A 23,800-nucleotide genomic window follows, 5' to 3' on the forward strand; every position below is an offset into this window, starting at 1 on the left:
GATAGATCGCTGTGCTACACCCCTATCCTGCCGCTGCAAAATGATTTGACGTGGAGTTGAAGCTATTTCAACACTTGCCTACTTGCACCTCTGGCCAAGCAGCAACCTATAACTTGAATACTGAAGGACCATATTTTCCTGTTCTGACGCAGGTCTGATCATGTTAGACAGGATTTAACCATGAGGTGGGGGAAAAGGCAACCCTTAATCCCGGCACAGATGATTTTGATGGTAGTAGGATATGGGGACAAGTTGCAATTCTGCACCTAGCTGACACAACATTGCTAGCTCCATTGCTGAAGTGGGCATTTCAGACCCCAGCCAGTTGCACGCAGAGACTGGCCTTGAAAGGTAACATGATTCACACAAACTCTGAGAGGCCGTGAAGCTTAGGCAACCGTGCTTTAGCGTCAAACCTCATCTACTAGGATGAAGTTGCTGCTAACTTCACGTGTAATAATGAAATGCTGCTTGACAAATTACATATGTTTTTAATTCAGGAAGTGATGGGGGCTGTTGGTTTTGGAAAAGGTATGTCCATTAAGTTAAACAGCATTGTGAAATTGAAACAAATATTTGTATGCAGTCAAATTCATTATCTACGAGATAGTGTTATCCTGCTTACATAAAAGTGAACTTCAGATTTGACAGTATCAGTTAGACTCCATACGTTCATGTTTTCAAATCGCAGAATTGTTATGGCGCAGTGTAAGACTATTCAGCCATTGTCGAGAGTGTGGTGCTGGAAAAGCACAGCCGGTCAGTCAGCATCCGAGGAGTAGGAGAATTGACGTTTCGGGCAAAAGCCCTTCATCAAGAATGAGACTGGGACCCTTGGGGTTGGAGAGATAAATTGGAGGGGTTGGGGATGGGGTAAGGTAGCTGAGAGTGCAATAGGTGGATGGAGGTGGGGGTAAAGGTGATAGGTCAGAGAGGAGGGTGGAGCGGATTGTTGGGAAGGAAGATGGACAGGTCATGAGGGGGTGCCGAGGTGGAAGGTTGGATCTGGGATAAAGTGGGGGTGGGGTGGGGAGAGAAATGAGGAAACTGGTGAAATCCACATTGCCATGGAGTTGGAGGGTCCCAAGACAGAATATGTGGCATTCTTTCTCCAGGCGTCGTGTGGTTAGGGTGTGGTGATGGAGGAGGCCCAGGACCTGCATGTCCTCGGCAGAGTGGGAGGGAGAGTTGAAGTGTTCAGTGGGGTTGGTTGGTGCAGGTGTTCCAGAGATGTTCTCTGAAGTGCTCTGCAAGGAGGCGTCCAGTGTCCCCAATGTAGAGGAGACCACATTGGGAGCAACAGATACAGTAAATAACATGTGTGGAAGTAGAGGTGAAACTTTAATGGATGTGGAACACTCCCTTTGGGTCTTGGCCGGAGGTGAGGGGGGAGGTGTGGGCACAGGTTTTGCAATTCCTGAAGTGGCAGAGGAAGGTGCCAGGAGAGGAGAGTGGGTTGGTGGGGGACATGGCCCTGACGAGAGTCATGGAGGTAACGGTCTTTATGGAAAGCAGATGGGGTGGGGAGGGAATATATCTCTGGTGGTGGGGTCCATTTGTAGCTGACAGAAATGGCGGAGGATGATACATTATATAAGGTGATTGGTGGGGTGGAAGGTGAGGACCAGGGGGTTTCTGTCCTTGGTGCAGTTGGAGGGGTGGAGTTCAAGGGCAGAGGTGCGGGAAGTGGAAGAGATGTGCTGGAGGGCATCATCAACAACATGGGAGGGAAGATTGTGGTCTTTAAAGAAGGAGGTCATCTGGTGTGTTTTGTGGTGAAATTGATCCTCCTAGGAGCAGATGCGGTGGAGGCAGAGGAATTGGGAATAAGGGATAGCATTTTTACAGGAGGTAGGGTGGGAGGAGATGTAGTCTCGGTAGCTGTGGGAGTCGGTGGGTTCGTAGAAGATGTCAGTGTTGAGTTGGTCACCATTGATGGAGATGGAGAGGTCCAGGAAGGGGAGAGAGGTATCCGAAATAATCCAGGTGAATTTAAGTTTGGGGTGGAATGTGTTGGTGAAGTTGATGAACTGTTCAACTTCCTTGGGGGAGCACAAGGTGGCACCAATGCAGTCATCAATGTAGCGGAGTAAAAGGTGGGGAATGGTGCCAGTTTAAGATGGACAGTACCACATAGCCGACAAAAAGAGAGACATAGCTGGGGCCTATGCAAGTGCCCATTGCTATCCCTTTCATCTAGAGGAGGTAGGAGGACTCAAAGGAGAAATTTATTGAGGGTGAGGATCAGTTCAGCCAAACAAATGAGAGTGTCAGTGGAAGGGCACTGGTGGGGATGTCATGGCAGATGAAGGTGCATAGGGACTGGATGTCCATGGTGAAGATGAGGCATTGGGGGCCAGGGAAACAAAAGTCTTGGAGGAGGTGGAGTGTGTGTGGAGGTGGGATGGTGTCCCGAACATATGTTCGTGGACCTGGGGGATAGGATAGTATCAAGGTATGTGGAGATGAGTTCGGTGGGGCAGGAGCAGGCCAAGATGATGGTTCGACCTGGGTAGTCAGGTTTGTGGATCTTGAGTAGGAGTTAGAACCGGGTGGTATGGGGTTCCCGAACTGTGACGTTGGAAGCTGTGAGAGGAAATCCCCTGAGGTGATGAGGTTGCGTACGGTCTGGGAGATGATCAGTCTGCTTCAGTTTTATGTCATATTGTCAATCTCCTGTCTTTTCTTCATGTATCGCTGCACACATTCTGTCAAAATAATAATCCAGTGCCCTCTTGAATTATTCAATTTAACTTGCTACCGGATTCATTCTGCCTACTGACCAACTATGCTGTATCCTCTACCTGTCTTCATCTATCCCCACCTCTCCACCCTGCCCCTGCCACCCACTTTATCTGCAGCTCCCCTTACAATCCTGAAGAAGAGTTATACCCAAACCGTCAACTTCTCCACCTCCTGATGCTGCCTAGCTTGCTGCGTTTTTCCAGCCCTCCTGCTTGTCCATCGCTTTTCCAGGCGGTTCATTCCATGCTCTAAATACTTGCCATGTGAAAAAGTTTCTTCTCCCACCATCCTTCCTTTGCACATCACTTTAAATCTATATCCTCCCATTCTTTATCTTTTACGAGCAGAACAACTTCACCCAATCAACTGTATCCAGCCGACTCATGGTTTTGAAAACCTCTATCTGGTGTGTAGGTTTCAGGTTCAATCCAAATATCAATTTGCCTTGTAACACAAAATGTTTTAAATAATATAACTGTAAGGTGCCAGATTTGCTCTGTTCTTTCTTACAAGATCATATATCCCTCCAGAAAATGTCTAGTATCGGATCAAATATACTGAAATACTGGCTTAACTGATTTGGCTGCGAATATCGTATTCTGTGGGCGCTTTCTGAGATGTTATGCTGAGTAAGATGAGGTGATTCCACAAGGCTGGCTGGATGGCTGGTCATGGATTCAATTCCCACACAGGCTGAGGTGACTATGAAAGATTTCCCTTCTCACCCTCTTCCCTCAACTGGTGACCCTCAGGTTAAACCAGCACTGGTTCTCTCACCCTCCCCGCTCCTCGTTTTGCCTGCCTCTCGCTCTCCCGAATGAAAGAGCAGCCGTATGACCCTATAGGACAATGGTGACTTGACCTTTTTGTCCTAATTGTAAAAAAAATCTGCTTTATGAAAGCTCTGTATATTGTAGTAGGAGTGTGTTCACTTAAAGATGTCTTATTCTGCACTGATGGAATAATCCATATATTTTGAAAAGGAGCAGTTGTTTTTCAGGATAAGTCAAAAACCCACGGTTCAGGAATCCTGGTAGGATCATTTTCATTTTTGCTGATGGATGATGTTGAGTTGACAACCTATTTTATGCATTCCCTGCGTATTTTCTTTGACAGTTAAAGTTGTGGCTGCACAAAATAGATTCAGAGATTACAGCATGGAAATAGACCCTTGAGTCAAACTCGTCCATGTTGACCAGATATCCTAACCCAATCTAGTCCCATTTGCCAGCACCCAGCGCATATCCATCCAAACTCTTATGATTAATCTACTCATCCAGACGCCTATTAAATGTTATAATTCTACTAGCCTTCACCACTTCCTCTGGCAGCTCATTCCATACACGCACTACTCTCTACGTGAAAAAGTTGCCCCGTAGGTCTCTTGTATCTTTCCCCTCTCGCCCTAAACCTGTGCCCTCTAGTTCTGGACTCTCCCACCCCAAGGAAAAGACTTTGTCTATTTACCCTATCCATGCCCCTCATGATTTTATAAATCTCTATAAAGTCACCCCTCAGCCTCTGACACTCCAGGGAAAACAGCCCCAGCCTGTTCAACCTCTCCGTATAGCTCAAATCCTCCAACCCTGGCAACATCCTTTTAAATCTTTTCTGAACCCTTTCAAGTTTTGCAACATCCTCCTGATAAGAAGGAGACCAGAATTGCACGCAATATTCCAGAAGTGGCCTAACCAATGTCCTGTACACACACAACATTACCTCCCAACTCCTGTACTCAATACTCTTGACCAATAAAGGAAAGCATACCAAACACTGCCTTCACTATCCTATCTACCTGTGACTCTACTTTCAAGGAGCTATGAACCTACACTCTAAGGTCTCTTTGTTCATCAACACTCCCTCGGACCTTATGTGTATAAGTCCTGCTAAGATTTGCTTTCCCAAAGTGCAGCACCTCGCATTTATCTAAATTAAACTCTGTCTGCCACTTCTCAGCCCATTGGCCCATCTGATCAAAATCCCGTTGTAATCTGAGGTAACCTTCTTCACTGTCCACCACACCTCCCATTTTAGTGTCATCTGCAAACTTACTAACTATACCTCTTACCCTCACCTTTCGATGGGAGGCATAGTGGCTCAATGGATGGAACTGCAGCCTCACAGAGCCAGGGACCCAGGTTTGATTCCAGCCTCTCACAACTGTCTGTGTGGAGTTTGCACATTCTCCCCGTGTGTGCGTGGGTTTCCTCTGGGGACTCCGGTTTCCTCCCACAATCCAAAGATGTGCAGGTCAGGTGAATTGGCCATGATAAATTTCTCATATTGTTAGGTATATTAGTCAGAGGGAAATGGGTCTGGATGGGTTACTATTCGGAGGTTTGACGTGGATTTGTTGGGCCAAATGGCCTGTTTCCATGATGTAGGGAATCTGATCTAATCAAATCATTTATGTAAATAATGGAACATTGAAAGGGTTCCTCTGGACAGAAGGGGTTATGCCCAAAATGTCAGCTCTCCTGCTCCTCAGATGCTGCCTGACCTGCTGTGCTTTACCAGCAGCACACTCTTGACTCTGATCTCCAGCATCTGCAGTCCTCCCTTTCTCCTAGTTAATTATAACCTTACTGTGAAGCTTCTTCCAAGGATGCCTACCTTGAAGAAGTTCTCCTCCTCTCTCTACAAGGGTCTCAGTGAGTCTCTCTCTCTCTCACTGCAACCCCCAGGTCGTCTTCACTGCCCTGAAGCTCTTCAGCCATGTCCTGAAACAGACTCGCTACCAACCGGCCACATCTTCCTCAGTGCCAAAATTCCTGATGAAGGGCTTTATGCCCGAAACATCGATTCTCCTGCTCCTCAGATGCTGCCTGACCTGCTGTGCTTTTCCAGCACCATACTCTCGACTCTTATCTCTCCAATGCCATCGATCAAGTGGTGTGGTAAATCACATTCTATACTCAATGGAAAAAATGAGCCAGATTTCTGGCTGCATCCTCAGGTCTGCCTTTTGTTTTGGTTTAGATTTTGCCTAATGTGGCAATCCCAGCTGAGGTGTGAAAAAACACTGCAGAGTTTTAATATTCACTTGGTTTAAAAGGATTCATTTATGGAAACAAAATATGGCAAGTTAGAGGAAAATGGAATAAAAGGAAACCGAAAAGAGAGAGTGAGAAGAATCTGACAGTTAATATAAAAGGCAATCAACAAGTCTTCTACAGTCATATAAATAGTAAAGGTGATGAAAGGAGGAATGGGCTGATTGGATATTCCAGGGGTCTGGCTGAGATACTAAATGAATACTTTCTATTTGACTTTATCAGGGAAGAAGATACTGACAAAGACATTGTGGAAAAAACAGATCGTGGAGGCTTAAACTTGATGAAAAATTGATGAAAAGGTAAGGCTGAAAATTGCTGGAGAAGCTCAGCAGATCTGACCGCATCTGTGGAGAGAAAGCAGAATTGATGCTTCATGTCTTCAGAACAGAAGAAGGCTGGTGTAGTGTTGTTAAGATACTGGGGACCAGACCAAATGTAATTGAGGGAAGTACAAATGGGAATCTATGGAAACTGGCTATAATCATGGAATCCTCCTTAGATATGAGAGTAATGTCAATTGCTTGGAGAATTTCAGATCTAACAATTCTCTAGGAGAAAATGTCGTTAAAGATTAGACTAGTCCTTTTGACTTTGGTGATTGGAAATCGTTAACAAACAATAACCGGGGTCGCACTATGCACAGAAAATGTGGATTACTTAAAGAAAGCCAGGTTTTTTTTTAAAATGCCTAATTGTGTTCAACTAACCTGACTGTATTTTGTAATGAGGCAATAAGAACAATTGTTGAGAGAAATACAGGGTTTACATGGATTTCCAAAAGGCATTTGTCATAGTGATACATAACCCACAAGTCTGTTAAGTTAGCCTGTAGATTAGGAGGGATACTGGTATAACGGATGCAAAATGGGCAGAATGACAGGAAACAATGCATGAATGAATGGTTACTTTATGGAGTGAGATATATGGTTGGATTCTCTGAGTCAATATTAAGGCTGCTGCATTTCCTGACCTGTTTAATGACCTAGATTGGGGTAGTTTGAAGGGAAAAAACAATGGAGGAGTGGGGCCAGCTAAATGCAAAGAGGTAGTGTATGTGCTGTTGGCTGATTGGTTCCGTCCTGAGCTCATGCAATGATTCCATAATGCAATTTCTTTGTTCAGGTGGAAGTACCTTTTGGATTGGAGTGATGTTATGTTTTGTAGGGGATGCACTGCCCATGTATTGTCAATTAGGACATTTTCATCTCCAGGTAGAGTTCAGATGCATCCCTCAGGGATTCGAGCTATAAAAAATGAAGGTAAAGGGAATTATAATGTTTTTCATTCATAGGATAAGACCGTTGCTGGTTGAGCCAGCATTTATTGTCCAACCCTATTTGATCTTCAGAAGGTGGCAGTAAATTGCCATTTTAAACTATTGCAGACCATTTGCTGTAGTTAGACCAACAATGTCATTTGGAAGTGAACAGTTTTGAGCCCTGTATCTAAAGAAAGATGTACTGGTCTTGGAGGAGGTTTACAAGAATTGATCCGGAGATGAAGGGTGGTTAGGAATCTAGGTTGTACTAGATGGAGTTTAGAAGGATGAGGGGGGAGTCTGATTGAATCTTACAGAATACTGCGAGGCCTGGAGAGAGTGATCATAGAGAATATGTTTCCACTAGTTGGAAAGACATAACCTCAGGGCAAAAGGACGACCCTTTAGAACTTTAGATGAGGAGAAATTTCTTCACACTGTGGACCTCACTACTACAGAGGGCTGTGGAGGCCAAGTCATTGAGTGTATTTAAGACACAGTTACATGGATTCTTGATTGGTAAGGGGATCAAGGGCTATGAGGGGTGGGGGGAGGGCAGGAGAATGGGACTAAGAAACAATCTCAGGCACGGTCAAATGGTGAAGCTGACTTGATGGACCACCAACATCACTCAGTGGAACACCAGCGACAAACACGCAGTCGTTGCCGAAGACATCGCAAACGTCACATGGAATGTCGCTTCAGCCCCCATGGATGCCACCAAATGCACCGTTTCTGCCCCGCCTGGCCCCCATGGTGTGTATTACTTCCTTTTGGTAACGTCACCCATGCTACCATAACCACACCCACTCCAGCGAATGTCTCTAGCCCTACACCAGGACCTCAGCCTCAACTCTGCCATGCCTTTACCATCCCCACAGACATCCCCCTCACTGAGGATGAACGATCAGTCCTCCGTAAAGGCGTCCCCTTCATCCCACTATGCTCCCAGATCAACGAATTCAACACTCATTGCAACATCGAATTATTCTTCCACTACATTTGCCTCCGGGCTTACTTTTTCCATCAGGATTCCCACCAGCCCTCCGAGGACCCTTTCTTCCATGTCCAGTGTACTCCATCCACTTGGACACCTGGTACTAGTCACCCATCCTCGATCTCTTCATCTCCAACTGCCACTGCAACATTGACCACCTCAACCTGTCCATCTCTTCACCCATTCCAACCTCTCATCCTTGCAATGTGCAGTCCTCCACTCCCGCTGCTCCAACCCCAACCTCACCATCAAGCTAGCAGACAAGAGGGGGGTGCAGTGGTAGTTTGGTGCACCAATCTCTACACCGCTGAAGCCAGGTGCCAACTCAAAGACATCTCCTACTACTGCCCCCTTTATCACGACCTCACCTCCCGTCACCAAACTATCATCTCCCAGACCATCCACAACCTCATCACCTCAGGTGATCTCCTATCCACAGCCTCCAACCTCATTGTCCGGGGAATGTGCACTGCCCGGTTCAAACTCCTACCCAAACTCCACAAACCTGACTGCCCCGGTTGACCCATCATCTCTGCCTGCTCCTGCCCCACCAAACTTATCTCCGCATAGCTTGACACCATCCTGTCCCCCTTGGAGCAAGATCTCCCCATATACATTCGGGACACCACCCACATCCTCCACCTTCTCCATGACTTTCTGACCTGGTCCGCAATGCCTTATCTTCACCATGGACGTCCAGTTCCTGTACCCGTCCATCTGCCATGATGAAGGTCTCCAAGCTTTGTTTCTTCCTCTTCTGTCGAACCAATCAACGCACTTATTTGATTGGTCCTCACCCTCAACAATTTCTCCTTCAAATCCTCCCACTTCCTTCAGACCAAGGGGTAGCCCATGGGCACCTGCATGGCCTCTGCTATGCATGCCTCTTTGTTAGGTGCGTGGAATAGTCCATCTTCCACAGTTACACCGCACCATTCTCCACCTTTTCCTCCACTACATTGATAGCTCTATCGACACCACATTGTGCTCCTACGAGGTGGTTGAACAGTTCATCAACTTAATGAACATCTTTCACCCTGATCTCAAGTTCACTTGGACCATCTCAGACCCCACCCTTCCCTTCCTGGGCGCCTCCATCTCCATTTCTGACGACCGACTCAACACAGATATCTACTTCAAACCCACCTACTCCTACCTAGACTACACCTCCTCCCATTGCCCACCTGTAAAAACACTATCTCTTATTTCCAATATCTCTGCCTCCACCCCATCTGCTCTCAGGAGGATCAATTCCACGCCAAAACATTCCAGATGGCCTCCTACGTCAAGGACTGCAATTTCCCATCTCACATGGTCAACAATGCCCTCCAGCATATCTCCCCCACTTCCTGCACCTCTCCTCTTGAACCCCACCCCTCCAATCGCAACAAGGACAGAACCCCCCCCCTCCGGTCCTCACCTTCCACCCCACAATCTCCGGATGCAGTGCAGCACCCTCCGCCATTTCCACCACCTACAGTTAGACCCCTGCACCAGAGATATATTTCCCTCCCCACTCCTTTCGGCATTCCACAGAGACTCTTCCCTCTGCGACTCCTCGTTAGGTCCATGCCTCCCACCAACCGACCCTCCACTCCAGGCACCTTCCCTTGCCGCCACAAGAGGTGTAAAGCCTGTGCTTACACCTCCGCCCTCCCCTCCATCCACGGCCTCAAAGAATCCTTCCAGATCCAGCAGAGATTTTCGTCCACGTTCACGCACCTCATCTACTCTGTCTGCTGCTCTGAATGTGGTCTCCTCTACATTGGGGAGACAGGATGCTAACTTGCAGAATGTTTCAGGGACCATCTCTGGGGCACATACACACAACAATTCCACCGTTCTGTAGCTGACCACTTCACCTCCCCCTCCTACTCTGCCAAGGGCATGCAATTCGTGGGCCGCCTCCACTGCCAAATTCTAGCCACCCGATGACTGGAGGAAGAACGCCTCATCTTCTGCCTTGAGACCCTCCAACCACACAGTCTCAATGTTGATTTCACCAGTTTCTTCATCTCTTCCCCCCCCCCCTCCATTTACCTTATCCCAAATCGAACCCTTCAACTTGGCACCACCCTCCTGAACTGTCCTACCTGTCCATCTTCCTTTCCATCTATCCGCTCCAGCCTCCAATCTGACCTATCAACATCAGCCTCCACCTTCATCTACATATTGCATTCCGAGCTACCTCCACCCCCCTCCAGCCCCAGCTTATCACATTTATCTCTCAACCCCCTTGCCCCCTCCCCCACCACATTCCTGCTGAAGAACTTATACTCAAAACATTGATTCTCCCGCTCCTCAGGTGCTGCTTGACCTGCTGTGCTTTTCCAGGGTCATACTTTTGACTCTGATCTCCAGCATCTGCTGTCCTCACTTTCTCCTTGATGGGGCAAATAGCCTAATTCTGCTCCTATATCATGGTCTTGTGGAATTACAGGACTTGATCCATTAACCCTGAAGAAACAGCAATATATTTCAAAGTCCGAATGGTGATTGGCCTGGAGGGAATCTTGCAAGTGACAGTTTCCATGTATCTGCTGACCTTGACCTTCTCTGCAGTGGTCAGGGTTTTGGAAGGTGCAGTGCAAAAAGCCTCAGTGAATTTCTGCCGTGCATCTTGTAGACAGTATGCATTGGTGATGGAAGAATGGATGTGGTGTCAACCCAATGGGCTGCATTGTCCTGGATGGTGTTAAGCTTCTTGAGTATTATGCAGTCCATAAAAAGTAGAACTCAAAATGCAATCATTAATTTTAAAGAACCTGTAGAGCTTTGCATGTTCATTTTCGGAGAAAGGCAAGACTAGATTACTATCTAGCTGCATTCATCCAGGTAAGTGTGAAGAATTCTATTACACCCCCAACTTGGGTGAGGTCACTGGTCAATGATGGACAGACTTTGGGGAATCAGAAGGTTAGTTACTTGCTGCTGTATTCCTAGTCTCTGACCTATTCTTGTAGCCACTGAAATTGTATAGATAGTCCTGTTGACTTTCTGGTCAATGGTAACTTCCAGGATGTTGGTAGTGGTGAATGTCAAAGAATAATTTCTATATTATCTCTTGTTGGAGATGGTCATTATCTGGCACACTTGTGGTACAAATGTTACTTGCCACTTGTCATTCAATGTATATATTGTCCAGGTCTTGCTGCATTTGGACATGGACTGCTTCAGTATCTGAGGAGATATGTGCATCACTGAATATGCCCAATTCTGACCTTTGATGGAGAGAAGGTCATTGATGAAGCAGCTGAAGATGGTTGGGCTGACGACACCATACTTCTGTGTTTTAAGATTTTTGAAGATATGTTAGCATGTCCAACATTAACACTTTACAGAAATCCAGTTACTGAGGGCTGTTGAGAAAAGTTCGACTTGCTCATTGTACACCCATTCATTTAATCAATTAACTGTTCAGTTTAAGATGTGATAATGATGTAAAATGTCTCATTAATTGATAAGCCTATTTGAACTGTAATTTATACATTACTGTGATTTTCATTTGAACTTTCCCAGGTGATTGTTATAAGCCTGACAGAACTCCCATCATAGAATCAAACAAAGAAACATAGTAATCTAGCGTTGCCTTTGTCTGAAAATGAATATGCAAAAGCCAAACTGGTTCTTTAAAATGAATCATTGATTGTTTGTATTTTGAGTTCTACTTTTTATGTACTGCATGTGTAATTATGTTGCAATTTCAAAAACTTAGCAGTTCAAGAAATAACTGGATCAACAAAGGGCATGCATTCATTACAATGCTTTGTCATTTGATAAAGGTTTGGAAGTTACAGAGATTAAAATAGAAACAGTCATAACTGAGTATGACTCACCTCAAGCATTTGATGGAGATCCGGAAAATCAAATCCAGAAAATTATCATGGAATAGCTAAATAAAAATGTTTAGAGGGCATAAATGCAATTTATGCTCTAAAGCTCCATAATTGCAATTTGAATAAATCCTTTTTGATGTCTCTTATTTTGGTAAATTCTAATTTTAAACATTTTAGCACTTCCTGTAATAAATGAGTGAGATTGTCATATTCACGCAAGCAAACATGTCAGAGATAATTTACTAACTGTTACTTGTAACTTCAAATTAATAATTACAAGTAGTACATAAATCATAGCTGTACAGTAATAGATAAAAATGTTATCAATAATGCTGAACTTCCTTTTAGCTGACTGGTGTGAATGTCTTGTCTTGGTAGGAAGAGAGAAGCAAGCTTGGGCCGATAAGTGGCAAGTAACATAAATGTCACACAAATGCCAAGTAACAACCAACTTCTATATAGTATATGTTGCCCTTTTGTGTTTAAGGCTAAATATAGACTCTGGTAATAGATGAAATTAAAAATCCAGTAAAATTATTTATGCTTGCAAAATTCATGAATACTTAAATTGTGATATGATTTATCATGAAGCATATTAATATGTAATGATTCCATTATTTCAGCCATCAGTGGATTCATTGCTGTTTCTAGGTACATCATAAAGTTTTTAACACAACCTGCTGACATGTTTGATGTAAGCCTTTTTTATTGGCAAATTTATAACTTTTTCTTGAGGTATTTATGTGCAATAATAAAAGAATTGTTGCCTCTAATCACTTACCAAGGAATTTAGTGTGCAACCTATGTGAGAGAAACTCATTTTTGAATGTAATCTGAATCCTGACATGAGATTATAACGTCAAAGTTGCTTCCATCTGTACATTTGCAACAATTGTTCATTCAAATTCAGCTGCTTTTCATGCTGTACAGATATTTCAGTGACTTTGCCTTAGTTCAGTGGTAAACACTTTATTTGTGGGAAATATTGTAATTAGCTTTGAGTTCCATGGAAATGACTCTCTTTGTTCATATGCACATTTTATTTGATAGTTCTTGACCTTGTAGAATACACATCTGGAAATTACTGATTACACAAGCACTTAACATGTGAAAGATTAAATTCTTTCTTTTCCAATATTTTTAAAGGGGTCACACTCATAAAAGTTTGGAATGATGAGTTTTATTTTAATTACATCCTACATTCGTATAATAAATCAAAGAATATCAGTAATTATTAGGTGCTATTACAAATTATTTGATTTCATAGAAAAATTAATTGCTATGTGGCAAGTGGATCATTTGATTCAGTTGGTTTCAATTTGAAGCATGCAAATTTAAAATAGGTTAAACAAGCAACATTTTTAACATAGTAAAATATTATGATCTGCCTCTAGTGGTGTTGGAAATAGGTTCAATAATAACTTTCAAAAGGCAATTGGATAAATAATAAAAGGGCAAACATTTGCAGGGTATAGCAAGGAAATTAAACTGATTGGATAGCTATTTTTATGAGTTGACAGGCATCATATGACAAACGATATCGTCCTGTGCTGTATCATTCAATGATTATCTTCTGTGAATGCTGTAAGGTAGTTTTCTTTATGTGCTCGCAAATAGTCACTGCTGAAAATTTGAAGTGTTTAGACTCTGTTTTCACTTAGGACATTGTAGACTGTTCCCTACTAGATAATTATTTTGTTTATTTTTTGTGACTGCAGCTAAAGGCACCTGCCACTCTCCATAATAAGAGAGAGAATTTTAAAATGTTTTCCTGGAATGTAGGTATTGTGGGTTAGGTCAGCATTTATTGCCCATCTACAACTGCCTTTGAGAAGATGGTGGTGAGCCACCTCCTTGAACTGTCCAGTCCTTAGAGTGAAGGGACACCTACAGTGTTTTTTGGGAGTGAGTACCAGGATTTTGGTTGCACTTCAGTCCCACGCTCCTGACCTTTGGGCACCCAGAATGGAGGAGGGAGGGCAGGTCTGAAGACCTCCTCGTGTGTCTGCTCCTGGGCCTGGCCAAACTGGCCATAAACAGGTCCAGGCAGCGGGCCATGGAGGGAGTCGTTATGGCCGATTGCTTGTCCCTCTTCTGCGGTTATGTCAGAGTCTGTGGAGAAGGAGCACGCGGTGTCTGCCAACACCGTTGAGCAGTTCAGAGAGAGGTGGGCACCGCAGGGAGTGGAGTGTATTATTTCCTCGTCCAACTCTATTTTGATTTAATCCCTGCCCTCCCCTTCACTGTTTGATCACATAGCACTGCCCTTTGATGTGAAGGGCACTGCTTGTCACTGGCCACTCGGGTGTTTCCTTTCTTCCTGGTGGTGGGAGTTGAATAAAGATTTGTGCACCTTGTGTCTTTCACTGTGTCTCACACCTGCACACACACACCATGGGTGCTGGGGGAAAAATAAGCACTACCGCAGTTAGGCAGTTGTGTGAGGGTTTTAAAAGGAAAAAAGAGAAAAGGGGAAAAAAAGAACAGCATGTCAGGGGTTTGTTCACTCTGAGAGCTGGCTCTGAGGGAGCTAGATCAGTGTCAAGAACTCTCCATGTGTAAATAAAGGGTGATTTGGTGATGGGATACTGGCCTCTGTGGAGTTATTTGAGAGTGTGTGTGTGTTCGTGTATGAGAAAATCAAAGCATTTGGACTTGGATTGGGCTAAGAAAGGTAAATCTATTCTTTAAAAAAGTATAAAGTAAACTGGAGACTCAGATCTCCTGTTCACTCTGAGAGCTGCCCCTGAGGGAGCTGGATCAGCGTGGAGTGAAGGACTCTGCAAAGAAAAAAGAGGGATGTTTAAAAAAAGAGTGTAAGATATCATGTTCACTCGGAAATGAGTGCTTTAAAAACAAAACAAAAAAAACAGTAGTGTTAGATGTCCTGTTCACTCTAAGAGCTGGCTCTGAGGGAGCTGGATCAGTGAGAGTGAAAGACTCTCCACTTTTCTTAGAAAAAAAAGGGAGGTGTTGGAGACTGTAAGGCCAACAACCAGCTCGTAAGAAAGTGGCCCAGGGTAATCCGGTCAGTACTCTGGGTGACTGGGAGCTAGGTGGTGGACGACCAGCCTGGAGGAAAGCGGGCCTGGGGAGGGTCGGTCAGTACACAGGGCGGCCGGAGACCAGAAGGCCGATGACTGTCACGCAGGAAGGATAACTAAGGACTGTCTGATCAGTACGTGGTAGGGACTGATGTCAGGTGTCTTTTAGCTATATTGGGTCTGTGCTCTGTGCATTGTTTCTGATTTGATTGCACTGTCTTGTCTGTGTTTGTTACTGTTATCTTTGTGATGAATGAATGTGGGATTTGAGATTTGTCCTCATCTCCCTGAAAACTGGTTGAATGTTGGGGTTTGGGGTTTGGCTTTGCTGCTCTTTCCCGTCTATGTAGTGTTTTTTTTGTGAACTGCTGCTTTCTGTTTATTGTCAACTCTGTTTTGTACTGTTTAATAAAATAAAAAAAGGGAGGTGTAGCTTTCCTTTTTGTCTCTGCCCCTTGGTTCAGGTAGACTTTGTTTTGATTTTTTGTTTTACTTTATTGTTTGTTGTGATTGTTGCTTTTCTGGGTTTTCTTTCTGTTTATTTCCTTTAATAAAGGGAAAAAAAAATTGAAAAAAAGGTGTCTTTACTGCCCCTTCCCCAATATGTACTGTTTTTTTGTGAACTGCTGCTTTCTGTTTATTGTTAACTGTATTTTGTACTGTTTAATAAAATAATGAAAAATAAAAAGAGAGATTAGATTACTTACAATGTGGAAACAGGCCCTTTGGCCCAACAAGTGTACACTGACCCTCCGAAGAGCAACCCACCCAGACCCATTCCACCCTTCACATAACACAACAGGCAATTTAGCAAAGCCAATTCACCTAACCTGCACATCTTTGGACTGTGGGAAAAAACCAGAGCACCCAGAGGAAACCCGCGCAGACAGTGGGAGAATGTGCAAACTCCACACAGGCAGTTGCTAGAGCCGGGAATTGAACCCGGTCTCTGGCACTGTGAGGCAGCAGTGCTAACCACTGTGCCGCCATGCCACCCATCTGTGTTAGAGATAGTGATGCTCTGAAGAGGCAGTACTAAAGTCAAGGACTGTTCATGTGTACGTACACAAGGACATGGTGATGGGATACTGGCTTCTGTGGAGTTTCTTTTGACAATGTTTACCTATGACACTGCCCTCTGGGCAATTAGGGATGGGCAGTAAATGCTGGCCTGATCAGTGACACCCTCTTCCTGTGAATAGATTAAAGAAAGAATTTTCAGTCTTTATGCTCCTCTTATTGCCATAGTATATGATTGGTCCAGTTTAGTTTCTGGTTAATGGTAATCTCCTAAGATGTGGAGAGTGGAAGATTCAGTGACGTTAATATCAAGGGTGATAATTGGACTCTTGTCAAGGGTGATAATTGGACATTACCTGACATCTGTATGACATGAATGTGACTTGCCACTGATTAGCTAGTAAGAAGGTAGTTATCCAGAGTTTGTTGGGTGAAAACATGGACTGTTTCAGTATCTGAGGAATCGTGAATGATGCTGAATATTGTGTAATCATCCGTGAACATCTCCACTTCTGATCTTATGATGGAGGGAAGTGATGGAGATGAAGCAACCGAAGATGGTTGGGCCTTGGACAGTACCCTATAGAATGCCTGAATTGATGCCCCTGGGGTAACATGATTAACTTCCAATAGCCACAACCAGTGGAGAGCTTTTCCAATTCCTTTGGCTCCTAATTTGGAACATTTCTTATTACTATTACTTCACTGTAACTGTGTCAAAATCCTGGAACCTGCTTCCTAACAGCACAATGGACACCCAAAGGACTGCAGCAATTGCGAGCTGACCATGAACTCCTCCAGGGCCATTATGGATGGACAATACATGCTGGCCTAGCCAGCCATATCCATATCCGATGAATAATTCAAAACCATCACATCAGCTAATCAGAAGCTTGGTTGGTTATTGGAGTGTCTGATAGGAAAAAGCTGGAGAGGTTAGGAGGAGTGTATTTTAGATTTAGGTGCATAGATGTCTGAAAGTGTAACCACTAACAGTGGAACGATTAAAATCATGGATGCACAGAAGGCCAGAATCAGACAAAAGATATCTCGAAAGGCTGTGGGACTGCAGGAGATTTCGGAGATAGGGCTGGCAGAGTGCTTGAAAAGATTTGAAACAAATTAGAATTTTAAAATCAGAACATTGCTTGATTGGGAGAAAATGTAGATAACCAAACATAGGATTGTTGTGGAACTGGAAATTATTGCAAGTTAGGACATAGGTAACAGAGCTTGTGAAGTGGGCATAGTGCAATACAAGGGTAAGATCTCATCCCTTCAGAATTGTTGAAGAAAATTCCACCTCATCCAGCAATAGGTCCGAGAACCTCCAAATTAAATTGTGCTACTAGGAGTTTGTCATATTTGCAAATATCAGTGAGAACTATCCCTTTCTAAAGCCAAAGATATCACTAAACTGATTTGTTTGTATATTGCACTCGTCTTTGTGTTGATATAGTCTGGAGAGAGATCTAGATATATATCAAAGCATCAAAGAGGAGGAATGAAAGGTTATTTGGGATCAAGCGCATAAAAGAGTAAATATAGGGATCAAGTCAATTTGCATATGAAATGTACCCCCATTGCTTCATACATTATGGTCTCCATGCCATGGGTGTATGGGAAGGTGTTTGGAATGGAGGAGGAGCATTTTTCATTCATGGAATTTGGTCATTGGCCAATAACCCTAGGCCAATAATCTTAACCCTAACCCATGCCTAATTGCCTAGAGTGCAGTTAAGAGTCAACCACATTGCTGTGGGTCTGGAGACACACTTCGGACGGACCAGGTAAGAATGGCAGATTTCCTTCTCTTAAGGGCATTAATGAACCAGGTGGGTTGTTCCTAAAAATTGGTAACAGTTTTATGGTCATCATTCGACTTAATATCAGATTTTTATTGATTTAATATTCCATCATCTGCCATGACAAGATTTTAATCTGGATCCCCAGCTGGGACTGTAGATTAATAGTGATATTAAATAGTGTTCATACCACTAGGCAATCACGTTTCCCAATGAATATCTCAGTTAAATAAATTGAATAGCATGTTGTCACATCACACACTTTTATATATCTCTGAGTTCTTTTTAAATCTAAACATTTTGAAAAACCATCTGGGATGTCCCAAAAGCCAGCACAAACATTTATGATTCATTCCCTTGTATATTAGACCTGTTCCAAGGGTTGCAAAAGCCTTCAGGGATGCACGCTGTAGTGCAAATATTGAAAATTGTATTTAATAAGAAATGGAAAGAAAATTTTAAGCAATTGTGAACAAAATTTAGAAGGCCACAATCCTCTCTATCATTAGAGGGAGATGAGTGATGGTGATTTTAACTTGAGGACCATCACACTTCAGCAAAATGGTTGAGAAGGTTAGACTTTCATAGCAACATCAACCAAAGTAGGAATTAAACCCATGTTATTGGTGTCACTCTTCATCATAAGTCAGTTCACAGAATCATGGGATCCCTACAGTAGATGCAGACCATTTGGCCCAGGGAGTTCTCACTGAACCTCTGAAGGGCATCCTTCAGACGCAGTGGGATGCAGTGCGGTGAGTTTTGAAGAGGGTAGGCGTGTGGTAGGTACGAGATGTTAATGGCGAACACATTAATGAACTTTGGCTACTTGTGTGAGGTAATTGAAATTATTATAGTACTGTTGCTGGATTCTTTGGATCAGACTCCTGGAATTGACCTGTTTACCTGCTCCCTCATCTCCTCTTCTGAGGGTTTTCCTCAAAGGGGATCAAGCCCTCTCTCCCTGCCACCAAGTGAAACCTGGTCTATCTTGTCTTGTCTTGTTAATCTCCTGGACTAAGGTTTCCAGCATTGTAGCTGAGAAACCCAGACCCCTTTCTTTGGAGAAATTTAAATCATTCCTCATGTGGAAATACTGGAATTATCATTGGAGCAAGAGTCTCTGTTGGATTTAAACAGACTGAGATAAACAGTGGCTGTAGAGATGTGCACAACCAGAAGAGAAGAAAATGTGAAAAGGTTTAAAAAGATAAGCAACAAGTAATTAAAAGACAAATGCCAAAAATTGTCCAAAACATTTCTGAAATAAGTTGAAGAATATAGGCATTTTCACTTTAGATCTGTAAACTAAGAATTTACTGAAAAACTTATAATTTTTAAAAGTTTTAAATATGTGCAACATATATGCATCATCTGTTTAAACTGTGAAGACCAGCATTTCAATGACACTTTTGATTATCTTCTGGATCTGCTCATGACATTTTAACGGTCCATGTACCTGGGTGTCCAAGGGTCCTTGACCCTCCAATTGTAGCTATTTGGAGAATGCCCAGTTTTACCCCTCTTTTTAGGTTCAAACTAGATGACTTCATTTACATCCATTTCCCACATTTTACCTCATTCACCAAATCCTTCAATATCACTTTTGTAGCATCCCACTTCCCTTTCCACACATTATACTAATGCCTGTGCTTGTGTCAAAGGCAAATTTGAATATGCAGCTTTCTATCCCCTCACCTTCGCTATTAAAAAAAATGCGGTGAGTTGTTGAGCCACCAACACTGACACCTGCAGGACATTCTGTCAATTAGGTACGAGTTGGGGCATCTGCAATGTCTTCTCTTCCACAGAATGCAGTTGTGGCTGGATCAGTGAATATTTTCAAGCCTGAGTTCAACTTTTAATTTACAAAGGAGTCAAAAATTTCATGTTGGCGACAGGGTTCTCACCCATTGGCTGGGGAACTGGTGTGAGACTCACATCACCTCATTTAGGGAAGATCCACTGAAATTAAGTCGCCATTAGATAGATATCCAATTGGTTCTCTGATTTTCTGTGATTTAGAATTGCATTCAATGAGAGTTGTCATTCAGTCAGAAGCCAGAAGCACTCCTTTCCTTGTCAGCATTCCTGGAAGTACTGGCTGCTACTGGTCAGTCATTTGCCAAAGGCCTAGGAAGAAGAGGGACCCAGGCAATGAGTGAGGGCAGGATGTGGGTGGTGGGAAAGTGGGTCAGCAGAAATGGCAAGCGTGGTTCACAGTGGACAGGTATTTTCCTTTCTGATGCTGGATCACTTAATTGAAGAGAACGAGGAACCCTGTCCCTGTCCATTCCCAATTTCAGGTCCCTCCTCTCAGCCTATTTGATTACAATTTCCTTTCCACCCCATGCTATCTCTCAGATGTATTCCCTGGAATTTCTTTCCAAATATTTCCATCTTGCTATCTCCCACAAGATTGAATGTTTTGTAATTTACTCCTTAACACATTCTGCTCCTATACTTTCTTTGCTCCTTCTGGAATTCATGGTCTAGAATTCCTCTTGACCCTCTCCACTTCCTTCTCTTCTTTCAGACCCATTTGCAGACCCTTTGGCAATCTTTTGTCACGTCCTCTATTATCTGCTTCGATTATTGTGAGATTGTACTTCTGCAAACCACTGTTCTATGTTAGCACATTTTAGGAAAATAATGTAGGTTTATTAAAAACTTTAAAAAAATTTAAGTGGGATGTTTTCCAGTAAATTCTCAGTTTACAGATCTAAAGTGAAAATGCCTGTATTCTTAAACTTATTTCAGGAATGTCTTGGACAATTTTTGGAATTTGTTTTTTAATTACTTGTTGCTTATCTTTTTAAACCTTTTCACATTTTCTTCTCTTCTGGTTGTGCACTTCTCTGTAGCCACTGTTTATCTCAGTCTGTTTAAATCCAACAGAGACTCTTGCTCCAATGATAATTCCAGTATTTCCACATGAGAAATGATTTAAATTTCTCCAACTATGGCAAGAGACTTGAAGGGCAAGTCACTTGGGAATTCTTGCTTCTAATTGGGAGTTCAGCAATTAGTTGCTTATATTATCTTTGGACCATATATTATCCATTGACGTTTAGTCAAAATTCTATAGCTTTTAGTTAGGGAAATCTGTTAAAAAATACTTGAGAGTGGCATTAAGACTGTAAAGTGATAATACATGTGCTTTTGTTCAAGAAGAAGTTGCATTCCAATTCCAGTTATTAAATTCCTATTCTTGTTGCTATTTGTTTTTCTGGTCATTTTGTGCTGGCAACTAAGAATTGTATGTATTATTACCACCTTAATTATCCTTTTCTTAAAAAAAAATGCAAGTGAGCCAGAAATGCTTTTGTTTTAAAAGATTTTGGAACTGAATAAGCTTAGCTATTGATTAGACTTGTTTATGAATTTGAGCCAAGTTTTCTCAGGGGAGTAGCCCTGAGTTTAACCAAACGCAGTTAAAACTTTTGATTTTCTGTTCGAAAATGTAATTGCTACTCAAGGTGTATTGTGAATCTTGAATGTAATGTCCCTACTGATCATGTTACTATAAAAGAAAATTATGTTAACAATGCTGGGATGTCTATCGACCCATATGGTACTCAATCTTTGCTACTTGCATTGTGAATCTAGATAATGTTATGAACCTGGATGTTTCCAAGACTTACACGAAAAGTTTTGTTGGCAGCAGTAACGCTTTCTTTTTTTCTCGGATAATTGTCAAAAACAGACTAATTCAACTAACAGGAAAATACTATGAAGGTTGGAAATTTGAAATAAAAGCAGAAATTGCTGGAGACATTCAAAAGATCTGGCAGCATCTGTGGAGAGAAATAGAGTTAGCATTTTGAATCCAATATGATACTTCTCTCTCCATAGATACAGCCAGACCTGCTTAGTTTCTCCAAAATTTTCTGTTTTTAATCCATACTTTTTTTCACATTTCAGAGCATGTAAGTTTAGAATCATCAATTTTTAAAATAATTATTTGCACTTGTTTGTGTAATTGACTTACAGATTCCGTGCACAAGATTGTTGGTACCAGGATACAGCATTTGAGTTACAAAGTTCATCTTGTTTACTGGGAAGGTAGTTGACAGTCTGATGATCATGAAACCAGTGTTGATTGTTGTAATCACCGATCTGGTTCACTCATGTCCTTGAGGAAGAAGGCAAACTGTGGTCGTTCCTGGTCTTGCTGACATGTTACTCCAGGCCCACAGTTGATTTTCAACTGCCTTCTGAGATTACTAGAATGACATTCAGATGCAGTAAATTGTCAAAAAAATCTCAAAAGGGGAATGAAACCATTCAGAGCCCTTGAAATAGATTAAGGCACTGGAAATGATAGCAGGAAACACAGCCCTTTTGACCCTCAAAATCCTCCTTAGCAACGTCTAAGCATTGCTGCCAAAATTAATGGAGCCGTCTCACGGATTAGTCAAGTGGCAGCATGAGATATTCATGCTCATGGGATCATACTTTACACACAACATCCCAGACAACGACATCACCATTCCTGGACAGGTCCTGTTCCAAAGGCAGGCGTAACAGAGGTGGCGGCACAGTGGTGGAACCTGTTAGAACATTGGACTCTAGGAAGTCCAATGGTATTCGGCCAAATCACCTGCTGATTACCATGGATCTCCCCTTGTCAACTGATGAATTGGGATGCCTCCAAGTTGAACAAAACTTGGAGGAAGCAATGAGGATGGAAAAGACATAGAATATACCGTGGGTCAGGATCCTCAATGTCCATCACCAAAGGTAGCTTAGCAGCACCACCACTGCTTAGTCTTGTCATGACCTAAAGGGCATGGCTGCTGGACTAAGTCTGTAGTAGATGGTGAGAGAAAAACATACTTGATCTTATCCTCAGCAATCTGCCTGCTGCAGATAGATCCATCCATGACATTATTGGTAGGAATGACTACTGCTACTAGTCCATCCTCACATTACAGACACTATCTGATGTATTGTTGGCGGTTGCAGGGGAAGGTGCCGGGAGTGGAGGTTAGGTTGGTGGGGGGGTGTGGACCTGACAAGGGAGTCACGGAGGGAGTGGTCTTTTCGGAATGCTGATAGGGGAGGGGAGGGAAATATATTCCTGGTGGTGGGGTCCGTTTGAAGGTGGCGGAAATGACGACGGATGATATGATGTACATGGAGGTTGGTGGGGTGGTAGGTGAGGACCAGTGGGGTTCTGTCCTGGTGGTGATTGGAGGAGCAGGGCTCAAGGGCGGAAGAGTGGGAAGTGGAGGAGATGCGGTGGAGAGCATTGTCGATCACGGTTGGGGGGAAATTGCGGTCCTTGAAGAAGGAGGTCATTTGGGTTGTTCGGTATTGGAACTGGTCCTCCTGGGAGCAGATGCGGTGGAGACGAAGGAATTGGGAATATGGGATGGCGTTTTTACAGGGGCAGGGTGGGAGGAGGTGTAGCCTAGGTAGCTGTGGGAGTCGGTCGGTTTATAGTAAATGTCCGTGTTGATTCGGTCGTCCGAGATAGAAATGGAGAGGTCTAGGAAGGGGAGGAAGGAGTCTGAGACGGTCAAGGTAAATTTGAGGTCGGGGTGGAAGGTGTTGGTAAAGTGGATGAACTGTTCAACCTCCTCGTGGGAGCACAAGGCAGCACCGATACGGTAATCGATGTAGTGGAAGAAAAGGTGGGGGGTGGTGCCAGTGTAGCTGCGGAAGATGGACTGTTCCACATATCCTACAAAGAGGTAGGCATAGCTGGGACCCATGCGGGTGCCCATGGCTACTCCTTTGGTTTGGAGGAAGCGGGAGGATTGGAAAGAGAAGTTGTTCAGAGTGAGGACCAGTTCAGCCAGTCAAAGGAGGGTGTCAGTGGAAGGGTACTGGTTGGGTCTGCAGGAAAGGAAGAAGCGGAGGGCTTTGAGTCCTTCGTGATGGGGGATGGAGGTGTACAGGGACTGGATGTCCATGGTGAAGATAAGGCGTTGGGCACCGGGGAAGGGAAAATCATGGAGGAGGTGGAGGGCATGGGTAGTGTCCCAAACGTAGGTGGGGAGTTCTTGGACTAAGGGGAACAGGACCACGTCG

At 43.4% G+C, this 23,800-nt stretch overlaps 1 protein-coding gene across 3 annotated transcripts in view; it reads left to right on the forward strand.

Moving 5' to 3' along the window:
• The window catches only part of LOC140485793 (tumor necrosis factor alpha-induced protein 8), a 131,105-nt gene that overhangs the window by 34,059 nt on the left and 73,246 nt on the right, over positions 1-23,800 (forward strand). For 2 of the 3 annotated variants that reach the window (XM_072584305.1, XM_072584306.1), the window contains exon 2: positions 6,024-6,100. The gene's annotated coding sequence lies outside the window, so the exon portion shown is untranslated. Of the gene's footprint in view, positions 1-6,023; positions 6,101-11,201; positions 11,283-23,800 lie in introns of those variants that run through there. The other variant, XR_011962464.1, reaches the window with a different exon arrangement.

This window comes from Chiloscyllium punctatum, chromosome 2 (assembly GCF_047496795.1).
Source record: "Chiloscyllium punctatum isolate Juve2018m chromosome 2, sChiPun1.3, whole genome shotgun sequence".
Taxonomy (NCBI): Eukaryota; Metazoa; Chordata; class Chondrichthyes; order Orectolobiformes; family Hemiscylliidae; genus Chiloscyllium; species Chiloscyllium punctatum.